General features: G+C 32.8%; 1 protein-coding gene across 1 annotated transcript in view; it reads left to right on the top strand.

Moving 5' to 3' along the window:
• The window catches only part of MALRD1 (MAM and LDL receptor class A domain containing 1), a 481,557-nt gene that overhangs the window by 137,636 nt on the left and 326,682 nt on the right, over positions 1-17,239 (top strand).

The following is a 17,239-nucleotide window of genomic DNA, read 5'->3' as shown; positions in this document are numbered from 1 at the left end:
GGTTCTCTGAGCTCTCTTTTGTTGTTTTGGTTCTGTTAAAATGGTTCCGGTTTTATTGGCATTTGATTTCAGCCTTAGCAGCCTGGTTGTTCAAAGTGCATAGAATAGCAGATATTCGTACTTGGTTTTGATCCCATATGACAGTTGGCAAGTAATTTTTGAAATTTCAATATACAAATTTTTCTTGGGCTCCTTCTGACTCGTACAAAAAGCAAAGGGTGATTTTAGAAAGTTTCTCTGGTTCATTCAAATAAACTGCCCCCTACTCCATTAATAATCTATTTCCATTTTTTAAAAAAAGGCAGCTTAGAATCTTGCTTCTAAGTGGTAAAGTTATAGATAGAAATAAGGTAACATATTATAAGCATGGTAATATACAGTAATAAACAGCTTATAATGTTTGTCTCTCACTCTTCACAAGCCCGTGCCCCCCTGCCCCCTGCCCCCAAGAGACTGCAAATTACCTGAGTGATCATAGAAATTGTCATCTCCCACAGTATTTCATTATACCTAAGTGGCTGGTATATAATAGGTCTCCATAATTATTTATTGGATGAATTAGTTGATGATTAGGATCTGTATATTTATGCTTTATAATAATAGGCTACACATCACAAAATTAAATATATTTTAAACAGGAATACTTAATAGTCAGAAAGTGTTTAACAGATGTGCTCCATATGACGATGAATCATGGAGAAGGGAGCAGTCCCTAAGCTTACGTGTCCTCTAGCCTTCTTTACTCCTCTCTCTCGGCTTCTTTCACAGCCAAGGAAGGTTTGACATTTTTTATTTTGTGGTAAGAAATTCTTCTTATGCATCATATACCTTACTCTATGGCTTGTAGTGAAACTCCAAGTTCAGTATTCCAAATTTTGTTTTTCATATATATATTTCAAGGGAAACTTATCTAATTTAGAAAATGCTTTTCTCTCTTGCTTGTCTGGCTGTAGAAATTTAAAACCAGGTTTTCAAGACCATTACGTCTGAATCGTTTTCGAGACTAGTTTTGAAAATCAAAAAGCTCTGTGCTGATTCTTTTTTTTCTCTTCACATTGCATGACCCCAGTTCTCCCTAAGGCAGAGACCGCTTCTGACTCAGGCTGATGATCATTCATAAGCAAGTGCAAAAGAAAAAAAAAGGCACATTAATATATTTTAAAATATTCTCTCATTTTATATACTTAATGAAGCAATAAGAAGTCTAGAAAAGTTATGGTGATGTAGGAATATGTAGAGAAGTTCCCATTGTGTAGTCAAGTCTTAAATAAGGTCTTACCATGTGTTTTTCATCATGAAAATGAAATGGCAGACACAAAATAAATTGATATTCCAAGCGATGTTCTATGGCTCATTGATCATACTTTAATGGTCTAGTCTTTGTATCTGTGGATCCGAAGTGAATTTGGTGGTCTAAAGTAAAGGTCATACATCTTTACTTTTCAGTTTGCTTATTTGTGGAAGAGAAACAACATCCCATACAGCTAGTTTATCCAGCACTTTTATATGGCTTAGAAAAAGCCACCTCTTCTTGGGTGGGGGTTATGCGGCCATGGCCTTGGCACAAGTCTTGGTGAATGGGCTCTCCCTTCATCCTGCTCAGCGGGACAAATGAAAGACACCTGGCATAATTTTTTTCCCGTAGAGTTGAAATCAAGGCTTATATAAGAAAAAAATATTTCAACTATAATCCAGTGAAATCATAAAGTAAAATGCATTCGGTATAAATATTATCATTTGTAATTTGCATGTTCTTTTGGGATTGGGGTTGGGTGAAATTTCTATTTTCTTTAATTTACACAATTAAAGAGAACATTTAGTGGAAAAGTTCTTAGTATTTTGGAAAAAGAACCACAATCTAAGAAAAAAAAGGATAGAAGAAAAATTAGTTTATTTATTTTCATTCATATTCCAGGAACTACTAGAGTGCTTGGCAAAAACAATGGTCACATTAAGTTGAGAATTTTTAAAAATTGTTACTAGCTTATCATTGAATCAAGAAATTTGAATCATCTAGTATCTGAGCTTGTGGTTAGTTTAAATTTAAATATGTTTAAAATACTATAGATTTGGAAATATTGTTCAGTAGTTCCTCCTAGTTCATGACTTCATATGATCTCAAAAAACTCAACTCTGACCTCCTCAGTCAGTACAACTGGCCAAGTCTTTTAGCCCAGACAGTTTTACCATAGAATGTAAACTGGTTCAAAGCCAAGTGCGATGAATTTTATAATCATTTTTTTTCCTCAAAGAAGTCTTTGTTTGACCAAGTTTATTCATTTTGACTGCTAGAAGCCAAGGAGTGCAGTTTTGAGTCATTGGTCCTCAAATCTGCTTTATTTGACTAAATACTCATCTATTGGATGAGTAAGGTTTAATAATAAGATTTATCAGGAGTGTGAAATCCTCCTCTTAGGCTAAGTTAAATTTTCCATGCTTTATGGTTCATACACATACGTAGTGACACATGTATGTGTATGCTAGGTTAGTGGTTAGAAGCCTTAGGAGAGTTTTCTCAAGATGTGGATCAAGGGCCATTGAAAATATTTACGTATACTGTATGTTTAAATGCAGATCCTGAAACACTTGGATCGGAATCTCAGGGAATAGAGCTGGAAATCTGTACTTTTTAGTATAATTCCTAAATGATTCTAGAACCTCATGTTTACGGTCTTTCATGGCAGAAGGTGAGAACAATATGACTAAAAGACAGAGGGGGTAAGAAACTCATTTCTTACCCCCTAATTCCGTTATTGATCAGTGTAGATGCATTTTTCTTTAAATCAAGTGACTAGCGAATAATTTAAAAAATAGTACGAAATGTTTCAGGACAAACAAAAATTGTTCTAAGGTAATTGCATTTAAAATCCACTAAAATAAAATTTGTGTTTTAAAGTAACTATTATAATTAAGAAATAGTTTGGGAGAAAACTCTTTACTCTGAGTCGATCTAAAATAGTTTAAGGTTCCCTCTGCATCATGTTGTTCACTGTATAATGCCCAACATGTTTTCTCAAACCTTTTGCTTTCGTGTTCTCTAATTCTAATAAAAATAACCCCTGTGTTTCTGTTGTATCAAAACAAAATGTCCTAACTTCCCGATTCTCTGGAAAAGACAGATATTTTAACATTTTGATATTTATGGTTTGATGACAGATTGTTGAGAAGCTCTTTGAACACAAACCATCTCATTCAAAATGCTGATTAGATGGAACATAATTTCTCAATTATTTTGCTTATTTGTAAAGGAGAAGTGCTTTTGCTTAGATTTGTTGTTTTAAGTATAACACTGATCATTGTCATACAGGTGGAAATGAGTTATAGTTCTCACTGTCACAAATGCACCTAACTTCCTATCTATACTCTGCGTTTGTACAAGCTTGTTGTTATAAACTAAAAGCCACATAAATAATGCAAATTGTCTCTGTGACATAACTATGAATATCATAATATATCTAAGTGCTGGATATAAATGTGACGAAAGCTTCAGTAAAACTGAAAATATTTTAATGTTTTCTGCTTTGCAACAGTAACAATTTTCAAAGCATTAAATAGACATTAAATGCCAGAATTATTGCTTTCTGAGAGCCTTCTCTGGTAAGAAGATAAGTTAATATTTTATAGGCCAATTTAGATGCCTTATCACTCTCCAAACATAATTTATAAAAGCTCCACTTTTATGTCTTGAATAATGGTTAAATACCAGCCTTTAGAAACAATTGTGGTGAAATAAAAATAAAAGTATAAACAGTCAAAATTTAAATTAACTGTAGTAATTTTCTCTTACCTGTTTTAATACCTGTGGCAAGTAGCATATCTGTTAGTGTTTCCACAGGACTTAATATAAAGCCTAATTGTACCTCTAAAACACAAAGAAAAATTGCTTTTATTTTAGACTGTCCTTGAGTTAAGCACTTTTTCTTTCTATTTACATATATATTAATAATTCATTTTAATTAAGTTAATTAAATCACTTTAAATTTTAGTCCCGTATATTTTAACTTGATAAGTAATTTCAAAACTTAACTACTGTGACTTGAAAACATGCAATTTAAGAGAAACCCATGCTGAAAATAATACCTGTAAACCATACCTAAAAATTAATTTATGTATATACCGCTTAGGTAGTATATTTGTTATATAGGGTAAAATTTTAAGAATGTATTCAGAGTATGGTGTACGATTTTGTTGTGTTACCAAAGATTGCCATTTAATAATAAAATAATAACTTTTATGTCATGGTTATAATAGTATTCAAAAATAAAAAAAAATATTTTTAATATGTAATTTTTAAATAAGCTTTTCCTGTAAACCACATTAAAATGAAGTAAATATATTTGTATTCTAACTCCTGAACAGAATCGTCATACAATATCCGAATGAAGAAATATCTTTCTTTAAGTAAAGATAAATTAGATTTAATTCCTATATTAAGACAAGGACTTAAAATATGAACATACTATATCACAAATGAATCATTTTTACATCATCAAGATGATCTTCTGATTTAGTGATTTATGCTGATACATCAATTATGCAAATCAAAGATCTCGCTGGCTTGGAAGATTCAGCGGCTGCCTCAACTAGGCACACAATTACATTAGACATTTATTTCCTCAGCTCCTACTCTTGAGAATCGAAAACTGAATCAGATGTGGAACCAGCAGATACATAAATAGATGTATAATGCCCAGTAAAAAATGTCACTTGATGAAAGAGAGGTCCACCGTGGAGGGTGAGATAACATTTTATCAGATCTACAGGTCTATCCCAGTTGTGGGTGTCTTTCATAATACCTGAAGGGATTTTGTCTTATTTTTATTGTTGTCGTTGGACAATACAGATGAACTAAAATAATAATACTATGGGAAATATACCAATTCCCTTAAGAATCTTTAACTTTTATTTCTACAAAAAATCTTTTTTTTTTCTTTTACCACGGAGAAGAAATTCATTTTTATTGTGGAAAAAGGTTTATATATAGATAAGAAAGATAAACAATATTAACTTTAATCCTACCCCTATGATAAAAGCACTGTGCATTTATACATATATATTTTTAACAAAAATGGATTCATATCAAACACATTGTAGTATAATCTGTATATTTCAGTTCCTCAATATTTGGTTTATGAGTTGCTTTGATTATACACAAATTTAATTCACCTTCACTGTACAATATACAGCTTTATACACCTTACAGATTATAGCCTGAAACTTAAAAATAACATACAGAGTAGAATTTTTATACTAACTGTTATTTATATTTTAAAACGATTGATAATTTTAAGTTACTTTCCCCAAAATGTACCATTTTACAAGCAGAACGTGACGTGTCTATTTTTGTATGCTTGCCAAATAAGGAGTATTTAATTATTTTTTCATATTCTCCAATTTGGTATGTTCAAGTAGCAGCTAATTGTATATTTTTCATTTTTTTAATAGTAAGGAAAGTAACTTTTGTGTGTGTGCTTTGTCCAAATGTATTTCTGTGTGTGTTATCTATTTGTGCTCTTTGCTTAATTTTTAGTTTGTAGTGCTTTTTTTTTCTTATTGACTTATAAGATCTATTAAACCATTGAGGAAATTATTTTTAATCTGTTTTGCATGTTGCAAAGGTTTTTCCTATTTTTTATTAGTTTTTTTTGTTACTGTTTGTCATACTTTCACATGTCAAAATGCCTAGATTTTACATAGTTATGTCTCCCAACTGTATCCTTTATAGTTTTTTTATTATTATTTTTTCCAGAGTGATATTTTTCCCTGGGTTGATTGAGATATAAATGAAATAGAACTTTGTGTAAGTTTAAGGTGTACAGTGTGACGATTTGGTATATGTATATATTGCAAAATGATTACAACAAGTTAATTAACATATCTGTCATCTCACAGTTACCGTGTGTGCGCGCGCGTCTGGAGAGAACATTTAAGATCTATTCGCTTAGCAATTTGCAGGTATGCAGTACATTACTGTTAACAATCGTCACCATGCTGTATATTATAACACCAGGAATTATTCATCTTACAACTGTTTTCTCCCCTCTCCAACCCCGTTCCCCTTGGCAACCATTATCCTATCTGTTTTTATAAGTTTGGCTTTTATAGATTCTACATATAAGTGAAATCATACAACATTTGTCTTTTTCTGTCTGACTTATTTCATTTAGAATAATGGCTTTAAATTTCATCCACAATATTACATATGACCATATCTGTGATATTATATGTTATTACATATGTATATATATAATTCTCTCTATATATCATATTTTATTTGTCTATTCATTGGTGGAGATGTAAGTTGTTTTAGATACTGATTTCATTTCCTTCAGATAAACCCAGAAGTGAGATTGCTAGACCATATGGTAGTTTTATTTTTAATTTTTTGAGGAGCCTTCCTACTGTTTTCATAACGACTGAACCAAGTTACAGTCCTACCAACAGTGCACAAAGGTCCCCTTTTCTCCACTTCATTCCTACTACTTATCATTTACCTTCTTGATTCTTGATGATAGTCATTTTTACAAGGAATGAGATGATGTCTTGTTTTGGGTTTGCATTTCCCTGATGATTAGTGATGTTAAGCCCAATTCCATGTACCTGTTGACCATTTGAATATCTTCCTTGGAAAAATGTCTATTCAGGTCCTTTGCCCATTTTTACATTGGATTATTATTTTTTTTTATTGAGTTATAGGAGTTCCTTATGTAGTTTGGATATTAAGTAGAAATATGGTCTGCAAATATTTTCTCCATTTCTGTAGGTTGCCATTTAATTTTGTTGATATTTTGTTTTGCTGTGAAGAACCTTTATTAGTTTGATGTAGACCCAGTTGTTTATTTTTGCTTTTGTTATTTGTGCTTTTGGTATCACATCCAAATACTCATTACCAAGACCAGTGTTAAAGAATATTTCCCTATGTTTTCTTCTAGAAGTTTTATAGACTCAGTCTTTACGTTCATGTCTTTAATCCATTTTGAGTTAATTTTTGCGAGTGGTATAAAATAGGAATCTGACTTCATTCTTTTACATGTGAATATTCAGTTTTCCCAGCACCAGGTATTAAAGAGACTGTTCTCTCCTCATTGAGTATACTTGGCTCTCTTGTCAAATATTAGTTGAAAAAAAAATATATATATACACACACACACACACACACATACACACACATACACACACACATATGTGTGTGTATCATAGGTGTGTGTGTGTGTATGTGTGTGTGTATATTCTATTCTCAGTTCTATTCATTGATGTATGTGTTTTTATGCCATTGCTGTACTGTTTTGATTGCTATAGTTTTGTAATTTGGTTTGAAATTAGATGCCTGTAGCCTCGTTCTTTCTCCAGATTGCTTTGGCTATTTGGGATCTTTTGTTTTTTTATAGGATTTTAGGATTATTTTTCCTATTTCTGTTAATGAAGCCATTGGACTTTCGATAGAGGTTGTATTGAATCTGTAGATTGCTTCGGGTAGTGTGGACATTTTAACAATACAGATTCTTCCAATGTGAATCCACATGACTGCATTCAACCAACTGCCTGACTAGCTTGCTGTTCGATGGCCATCTCTCCCTTCAGGCACAACCCATTATTTCCATCTTGCAGAATTAGAACATCTCCATGTTCAAGAACTGACTTTTCTTTTAGTACGTGAAAACTAAAGGAAGCTCACATAAGCATTTAATGTTACTCTCAGCCTGTCTTTTTTGATGCTTCTCCTCTTCTAATCTGGTATCTTATTTTTGAGGAGTATCCCCTGGCTCTGGGAACCCCCTTTTCTTTAGGTTTGGGTTGTTTGATTTCTCTATCCAGGCCACTTCAGACTTGGAAGCAATGCCCTTAAACTCAGTCCTTTGCTCATCACTCTAATTTCTACACAGTTTAATTCTGATTTGGGTATAAGAGTTTGCCTAAAATCTGCAGTGTAGAACAGAGTTTCAGTGCCTGTATTAATTTTTTTTTTGTCTACTGTAACAAATGACCACAGAGTTTGTTGATGACTTTAAATAAGATATATTAATTTTCTCCTAGTTCTTGAAGCAATAAGTCTGAAGTCAGTATCAGTGGGCCAAAATCAAGGTATTGGAAGGGCTACCCCCCACCCTTTGAGGCTCAAGGGGACAATCATTTCTTACTTCTTCCTGTTTCTAGTGTTTGCCAGCATTCTTTGGTTTTGTGGCCACATCACTCTCTGCTCTCTGCTTCCATGCTCATATTACCTCTTCCTCTTGTGTCTGTATCAAATCTCCCTCTGCTTACTCTTGTAAAGAGACTAGTGATTGCATTTAGGATCCTTCCAGATCATTCAGGATACCTGCCTCATCTCAGGTGGTCAATTTAATCACATCTGCATAGCCTTCGTCATTTGAAATAACAAGTTTTTCAGATTCCAAAGACAGGGACCTGAGGTCCTTGGAAGCCATTATTTAGCCTGCCACAGTGAACAAGTTCTGAAATCAAGTAACACTAGGTTTAACCCCAGATATGGCATTCATTAGCTGTGTGGATTTAGGTGTTGGCTTAAACTCTCTGCATTTTACTTTCTTTGTCTGAAAAAAATAAGCATGAGAATTTATCTAATATGGCTATTGTCAGCCTCAAGTAAGAAGACATATAGAAAACCGATCAGAGTACATGTCTCATAATGCAACTTTAAATGTTAATTCTTACAGTGTAATTAAGATTGGAAGGATATGTTAGATCGAATTGCAGAGAGGCTGAAATAATATGCTCAAGAGTTTAATACTGGCCGTGGGGGGTGGTGGCTGCTGGGACACGCAGGAATCATGTCTATTTTTTATGCCCATGAGCCAGAAGATAATAGAAGTACGTTAAAGTTAATTCTGGTATCTATGTGTAGACAAGATTGAGAAAGAAAACACACTGGAGATAAGAAAATTAATTGTAATAATTGAGGTGTTTTATTGATGTGAACTAGACGGAAATAGTATCTCTGGAAAGTTAACACTTTATGTCTTCCTCGGACCATAAGCCCCAGTGAGGTGGAGGCAATGCCATTATTTTTACCTTTTATGATGAATTATTACATTTCTAGAGTACTAAAGAAGAATTTTCTGCTGTTTGTAACATACATTCACTCCAATACACTACGAATCACTATCAAGAATAAAGGGAAGAAAATGGATCTCTAAAAGGAAATAGAGAAATAAGAAGGAAAAAAAAGAAAAAAAAGGTGCCATATCTTTGATGGCAGTGGAAGATTCCCCTCAAAGCATGCCATTATATTAAAGCTTAAGGGAGTTGAGTGTTTATATTAGAATTAAATCAGATGAGAACCTTGACTAAAAGTTATGGGGAGTGGTGGAGAGTGTATTCGACTGCGATCAAGATGCTGGAAGGAAATGGTATCATTTAAGCTTTAGAATGTTTGTCAAGTAAGCTATATCTGCAAGTGAAGGACGAGGTAGAAAGAAGAGTTTCTGACTTTAGAATTATAATTTGTTTTAATAATATTCTTTATAGCTGTCCTCACTTTCCATATATTTAGCATTAATTTTTTGAGTTTTCTGCATATACTCATATGGGTTTATTTTCTTTTTCTTCCTAAGTTGTAAGTCTCACAGAATCCACTGGGCTCAATATTTTTTTCTGTCTTTCCTACATCCCAGCACTGAGAAAAGTGCTTTGAAAATGCTTTTGTAAAGTGTTTTCTTTGTTACCTAAATGTGTCTCTTACTATAATCTCCATTCAAACTTAATTTTATTCTAATGGAAACATTTCTTCACCTGCACCTGCTCAATATAGTTCTTTTTTCAATTTGACATTTTAATATTCATTATAAACATTATTAATTTAGTTTAATATTTTCAATCACCCAGAATTACCATAAAAGTGGGTTTTTAAACTTCTGTCCATCTAAAAGAAATTCACTAAATTGCACTTGAACTTTTCTATTGGTTTGAACAAAATAAATTGAACAAGAATTGATAATGTCTACATGAGGTCTAGTATAAAAATATACAGCGAGCTTTATTGAGTGGAAAAGAAGGTTCTACTATCTCCTACATTTGTCATCTAGTCATTTAGTAGGCATAGAAATACGAAGATAGTGCATTTTCTTTATGGTATGAAGGTTTTTGCTTAAATGTGATACTTGTATTTTGCATTTCGAGGAGATATTTATTTGCAGGTTGGTATGACTTTCATGTAGCTATCCAAATATCTGTGACATGAAGACCATAAATTATTCCTGAGAGTTTATATGATATCCAAATTAAGCCATAAAGTAGGAGCAGAGGTAGTTTTCATTGGCAATGCTATCTAGCACAGACCTTTTCTCCTAAGTACTATTTACACTGATCTTACAAAATTTATCTTTTAGAAATGCAGTCATAATGAAATTCAAAGTGTAGTTCCTTAATATGATGGGTATTTTCAGTAAGATAACTATTTAGAACTAAGGTTCTTCAAGTGCTTGGTGACATTATTATCCAAGGAGAATAGTTTTGCTTTAGTTATCAAGGTTGGGAGGCATATCAGACTAAAAATGGTTTATTCAAAAATGGGTTTGTTTACATTTTTGTTCTCTTTTAAAGATCAGGTAACCAAAGGGTGGAAGATTATGGTCAGTGCTTAACACCTAAGGAATATAGAATAACTATTATCTTTTCATGGACAGATGAATACATATCTCTGCATAGATTGACTACATGGTGTTTGTTTTAAAAATATAAGTATACATTAAATGTGTTTATTAAAAAATTATGCACAGCCTTGCACATAATAGGTACTAACACAAATGTACTTATATTAGTTAGTAGATAATCTAAATGTATTGGCTAAAGAAGGCTATTATGTTAATTTATTTATTCTTTAAATCATTTTTCTCTGGAGAATTCAAGTGATTTATCAGTAGTAAACTTTAAATAGTATAAATTAAATCTCTTTTTTACTACTTAAAACCTACCTTTCATTTGCCTATTTTAAAGAACAATACCTAAACAGTTAAGTAAATGCTGTTAAATTCTGATATTTAAGTTCTACAGCATATTCTCTGACTATACAGAACTGACAGAGGTCTGATAAATGAACAGTGGTAGCTTTTATATGATGAAACATCTTAGAAATGAAAGCAATCCTAATTGAGTGTTTATTATGTGATAGGGTCGGTGTGGATGCCTTTTATCCATAATCATATTGAGTCCTCCTGGTGAACTTTGGGAGTGGTGTGATTATCCCTGTTTTACATGGGAGCAAGCCAAGCTTTGAAGATGTTAAACAGCTTGGCTATGAGCACACCCTTAGCAGGCTTCAGAGCTGGGACCTTTAAATCCAAACCTCACAGATGCTGAAGTCTGTGCTCTTAAACACTAGCCTACTTCTTTGTGTAGAGAATCTCTCTTGTTTAAATGCCAAGCATTTGAAAGATTCGACATGACTCATTTGCGGTTTTGTGCCACAGAAGATGGAGAGACAAAAAAAAAAAAAAACTGGTACTCTGTAAATGATTCTGAAGAAAAAGGAAGAGAAGGTAGGGGAAGTGTTAGTGATGGCAACTGGGCAAGACAATGATCATGTTCAACGCCCAAAACCATTCTCACCTGCCTTCTTTCTTAATGTTCAAAACCCAGATTTTGTTGACGGAAGCCAATCAAGATGATCTCATTCCGCTTTGCTGAGGACTGTTTTAGTCCAGTGTTTCTCAAACATGCATCATAATTACCTGGAGATCTTGTTAAAACACAGAAATCTCGGGTTTGCTCCAGAATTTCTGATTGAGCAGGTCTGGCAGCAGGGGTGGGGGGGGAGCGGGCGCTAAGAATTTACATTTTTAACAAATTCCCTGGTGATGCTGATGCTGCAGGTCCAGGAACGACACTTTGATGTCCCATTTGTTTAGACAAGATCTGGTTCTTGAAGTTGGCAGCATGTTGGAATTACCTGGAGACACTGTTAAAAGATTTTGAAATCCAGGCCTTATGCAGATAACCCAGAAACACAAGCTCTGGGCACTACTTTTTGCCCTGATTCTCATATAGGCATGGCTCTGAAAAATAGGCTTATAACTTTCATAAGTTTTGTATCTTTCTCAGTTTCCTAGGTATGTGTTCACATGACTGGACTATTTTTTTTTATGCCATTTCCCCCTAAAGGTAACTATTTCCTCTCCTAGAACTATAGTTCTTTTAAATTTCTAGGTTTTATTTGTTGGTTTATATGTTTGTTTCTGAAATGCTTTACAGTTTGTTAGTTGGCAATTTGAGAACCTGACTTTCCTAGTTGGGTGTTTTATGTGAGGAATCAGCAGGCTTTGGCATGGTTTCTTCAATAAAAATAAATATCGTGGTCTTCATCATCTTGTGAACAAATATTTCATGAATAATTTAAGATTATTTGGAGCCTTTATTGATTTTTTTCAAGATTTAAGTATTAACAGGAATTGGCTTTAAACTTATGCTCGATATAAAGACCTAGCTACTGATATTTGCAAAGACCCAGAATTATGATGTCATGATAAATTACAATTGGTTTATAAAGGATGCAGCTAATTATCTTATTGGTTACTCATGTGTTGATTTGTTACATTGATATATACCAGTATTTGCTAAATAAAATAGCCTTTTAGAAGTCTTTCATTATAAATTGCAAAAATGTGACCGAAGAAATTAAATCGTTAGTTAAATTATACCTTCTTTTCTTTATGAAGATATGTGTGAGAAATTAGTTTCTAGTCTGTTATGGGCACATGACATAATTTTTCTGAAAAATTAGTTTGGTTTTGTATTTTCTTGAGAGTCCGAATTATATTGCTGTTTATGCTTCTCTGTTTACATTGGCTTATATAAAGCTTAGAATCAAAATTATAATCTAATGTTAGTGATTCTGTGAAACTTATGAAATGTATTTTGCGATCTAGTTTTATCCGTGGCCCCATTTAGTGTCTCAGCTCATTTCTTTTTGCACGCGCACACACACACACAGACACACACACACACACACACATCTATCTTAGTGTATGATGTTATACTATATCATATATTTTCATAAATAACATTACATTTTGAGAACATGGTGAGGTTTAAAAAATAATGGAAATTAAATTAAGAAAGTACAAGCATTGTACATCTTATTAATGACCTCATTAGAAATATACTAGTTCTGAGAACTGTTTTAATCGAGCTAATTTATTATTTACTTATAATTGTTTCCACTTTTATGAAGTAATTCCATTTTCCTCATTATTCAGTATAAAATAATTAAAAAGTATTCTTAAATTTTTACAATCATGAGATTAGAGGAGAAAGCATATATAGTGTATATAAAGTATATGATATTTCCTTCAGGCAATTAAAAATATTTAGATATTTTATTTGTGGCATAACAGCACAAGTAATGCAGTTTCTGGGATAATAAGATTTGGATGCAGATTGTAGATTTTATAAACTGAATCATTGCTAATTTTTAGAATTGTCTCTATATATGTAGTCAAATTTTTATAAGACTGTAATGAGTACATACATACACCGCTTCATAAATGTATACACTATATTCATAAGATCATGTATATTCCCTAAGAAATGTTACTTTTGAAGACATGTTAAAATGCAATTTAAGAGATATTTTTGCATACCTATTATAAGAAAATATTTTAAGCAAGTAACAGAAGGGAAAGCAAGGATTTTAAAATTTAGGAATATAGATGAGATAAATTTTAAAAATAACCTAATTTAAATGAAACCTATTGTTTAAAAACAGAATATAAGGACCAAAATGAAGGAACAGTGTTATTTGGGCACAGAGGAAGAAGGCTTGATAGAACATAAAGGAAAAGAAAATTATGAGTAAAGTAATTTTTGAGCTGGCTTTAAAGAGCTATAAGAATTAATTTCACCAAACAGAGATAAAGTGGTGGTTATACCTATTGTGGCAAAATAATAAAAATTAGTTATATAAAAAAACAGTAACTCAGAACAAGTGGTTGGCAGGGAAATGTTTGATTCCCAGACCCAGTTGCCTGGTGACTGGAGAAGTGGTGGTCCCGGAAACAGAAATGAAGGTCCCTTAAGTAAGAGAGGATTTGTAAGATAACGGATAATACAAGAAAGAAAAATGATGGCTGAGGCGAACATTCTATTATTGAGTAATGTAAGTCATCAGCAGACTGTATTCTCAATGACCATTGGAAATCATTGGTGCCAAAGGGGTAATACAGTCACTCAGATGTAAGAAGAACATGATTATAGAACCTCAAGGGCATCTTCTTTTAGTGTAGCAGGACTAGAAAAGGGAAAAAATCGTACACAATATCTTGGCAGAGTGGCTGAGCTGCTGGGAAGCATTAGGTGGCCGAAGGATTAAGAACTACAAAGCTTTTGGCTTTTCCTTAGAGAGCCCAGCTCCAATCAGCTCACTCCATACTTGAATTAAGGTGATTTACTGCTGAGCATTTCGCCTGCCAAAAGTAAACATTTATGCTCTCTCTGGAAGGTATCATGCAGAGTCTCAAATGCCCTGCCTATTTCTGGTCACAATATGTAAAAACAAAACAAGGTAAACCTAGAATTCTATACTCAATAAAATATTCTTCAAAAATGAAGTCACAGTAAATACACCTGCAGACAAATTAAGAGAATTTGTCACCAGCAGACTCACACTAAAGGAAATAATTAAGGGAATAAATGGAAAATAATACTAGATGGAAATAAGGAAATTAATTAATGAAAAGCTGAATGATAAATATATGAATTCATAAATGACCATTGGCTATATAAAATAATAATGTTTATGGTCTTTATATATAAATACTATATTAATTAAATACACAAAAAGCATAAAAAGCAGGGTAGTGGGCACTTCCAGAATGGCATGGTAAATACCTCTGGAAATCTACTTCTTCATAAAAACAGGCAAAAATTATCAAATTTTGTCAGAACTCTGGAAATTAAACACTTGCAATGATCCAAGAATGTTACAAAAAATGTGGTTTCTTTCATACCTGTCATATGCCCATCCTAATCTATTCATAGCCACAACTGACTTGAAAACCAACAGCCTTGCAGTTTCTGTTGCTATGAAAACCAGCAGTTTAGTAGACATTGGAGGGGCAGAGAAGGTTTAGATCTTCCCTAAAGCTCAATCCCCAGGTAATTAATTATAGCACTAGTTGACTGGCTGATCACTGAAAAAATTTATTCTCAGAGTTTGTCCTTATTTGGCCTGACTCAGAGCTATGTAAATAGCCTTATCCTCAAGAAAGTTATTGATAATAATCAGCTGCAGTGATTTTAAGTTGCCTGCCACCATTACATTACATTACATTGTGGCACACTCGAAACACTCAAAACACTCAAAACACTCAAAAAAGAAACCTGTGGAATGAGGTCTATAAAGGGCTTTGAAATGATTTACAATATTCCTGAGAATCTAGAAGGCCATACATATGCATACCTTGAAAATTCCTGGGAAGGGGATGTATAAACAGGAAGTTAAGGCAAAGGCAAATAAACTACCTCCTGAGCTTGTAAACATGCCACAAAACATACAAAGCCCCTCAGCAAAGGCTGAGGACTGTGTTGATTCATTGTATTTAGAGAAATCTCTGTTCAGTCATCAGATGGCCACAAAACTAGCTTGACAAGTCTTCAGTGGCTGCACAATCCAATAAATAGATTGTAGAAATTTAGTCCATAATGTTGCTTAAAATCCCAACAAAAATCACAGCAAATGGAAGCAACAATAACCTTAGGGGAAGAGAGATGATTTCCCAAATTTAAGAAATACACACACAGTATGGCTCGTACTCAAGAAGCAGTCAAAAGAAACTTTCCCTTAGGAAGCCCAGACATTGGACTTACTACTAGACAAAGACTTTAAATTAGCTAATATAAATATGTCCAAAGGAGCGAAGGGAAATGATGTCTAAAGAATTAAAGTAATATAAAGATACCTTATCAAATATGAAATGTCAATAATATAGGAATTATTAAAAAGAACCAAAGAGAAATTCTAGAGTTGAAAAGCTCAATAGTTAAAATGAAAAAGTTCACTGTAAAGGATCAACAGTGTGATACGTGTAGTATGTAAATACATATGGATGATTAATTGGAAAACGAAGGTGAAAAAAAGAGCACATAAAGAGAACCATTAGTTTCTATCTTGGAAATCTTGTAGAAGCCCAATTAGGACTCTTCTGTGGAAATAGAAGATAACCTATTTTGTTTTTGAATTTTTTAGTTTAATACACCTTGCAGATATCAGAAGTAGTTATCCTTCATCTCCTTAACTTAGTCTCAAGATCTTTTCTTTTCCCCCAGAGTTATTGAGAAATAATTGACATATAACATTGTATAAGTTTAAGGTATATAATGTAGTGATTCTATATATGTACATATTGCAAAATGATTACCACAATAAAGTTTCTCAATACATTCATCTTTAAGATTTTTATTGCCTGCCTTAGGCTCCTTATTTTGTTTTTTTCATTAACTCACACTCACATTCATCCAGAAAATCCTTTTATTCTCCAAAATGTGACTCTATTTCATTGAACAGTCTCCTAACCATCATTTCAAACTTAGTTGAATTTTAACTCTTCTGGAAAACGTTCTTTGATCCCTCTCTCCTGTCTAATCACAATAGTTCTTCTCTGGGTCTTGTCTGTCATATAGTGCATGTCCCAGGACACATCAGTATTAATTTACTTGTTTAACTGCTTTGTAATACTACCGTAAGCACTTCCACAGAAAGAGTGCTGACTATTTTGACTGTTTTAGTCAACATTTAGTGTAATGCTGGCCTCATGCCAGGTGACGTTGAGAAAAAAGAGATACCGTGAATGATGAAAAGATAACAAAGTTGAAATATTTAATACTTAGACCTAAGGAGGTGTCCTTAAAAGATAAACTAAAGGCAAAGCCAAAGGAGACTGGTGACAATAATACAATTTTGAGGATAAAATTAGTTCTCTTTTCTAAACTTCTATAGATAGAATTTTAATGCTTTTATGGATTATTTCTTCATATATTATATTCTTAACTCATTCATATATTATATTCTTAACTCATGCACAGATATATTACTTTAACTTTGGATGTAGTTTACATGAGATATATAAAGTTTCATGTAAAAAAAGACAAAAATGTCTTGAGCTAGAATTTCTTTGGGGAAATCACTAGGTTTAAAACTAAATTTTTTCATATTCTCTTTAAAGCAGAGATCTAAACTTCTTTTCAGGGATTATTTTTCAGTCTCTTTTCAATTAAATACAAAGTTTCC

The sequence above is a fragment of the Rousettus aegyptiacus genome, unplaced genomic scaffold, assembly GCF_014176215.1.
Source record: "Rousettus aegyptiacus isolate mRouAeg1 unplaced genomic scaffold, mRouAeg1.p scaffold_m13_p_10, whole genome shotgun sequence".
Taxonomy (NCBI): domain Eukaryota; kingdom Metazoa; phylum Chordata; class Mammalia; order Chiroptera; family Pteropodidae; genus Rousettus; species Rousettus aegyptiacus.
Note: the sequence above shows the minus strand (reverse complement) of the source record. Positions and strands in the feature narration are given on the sequence as shown.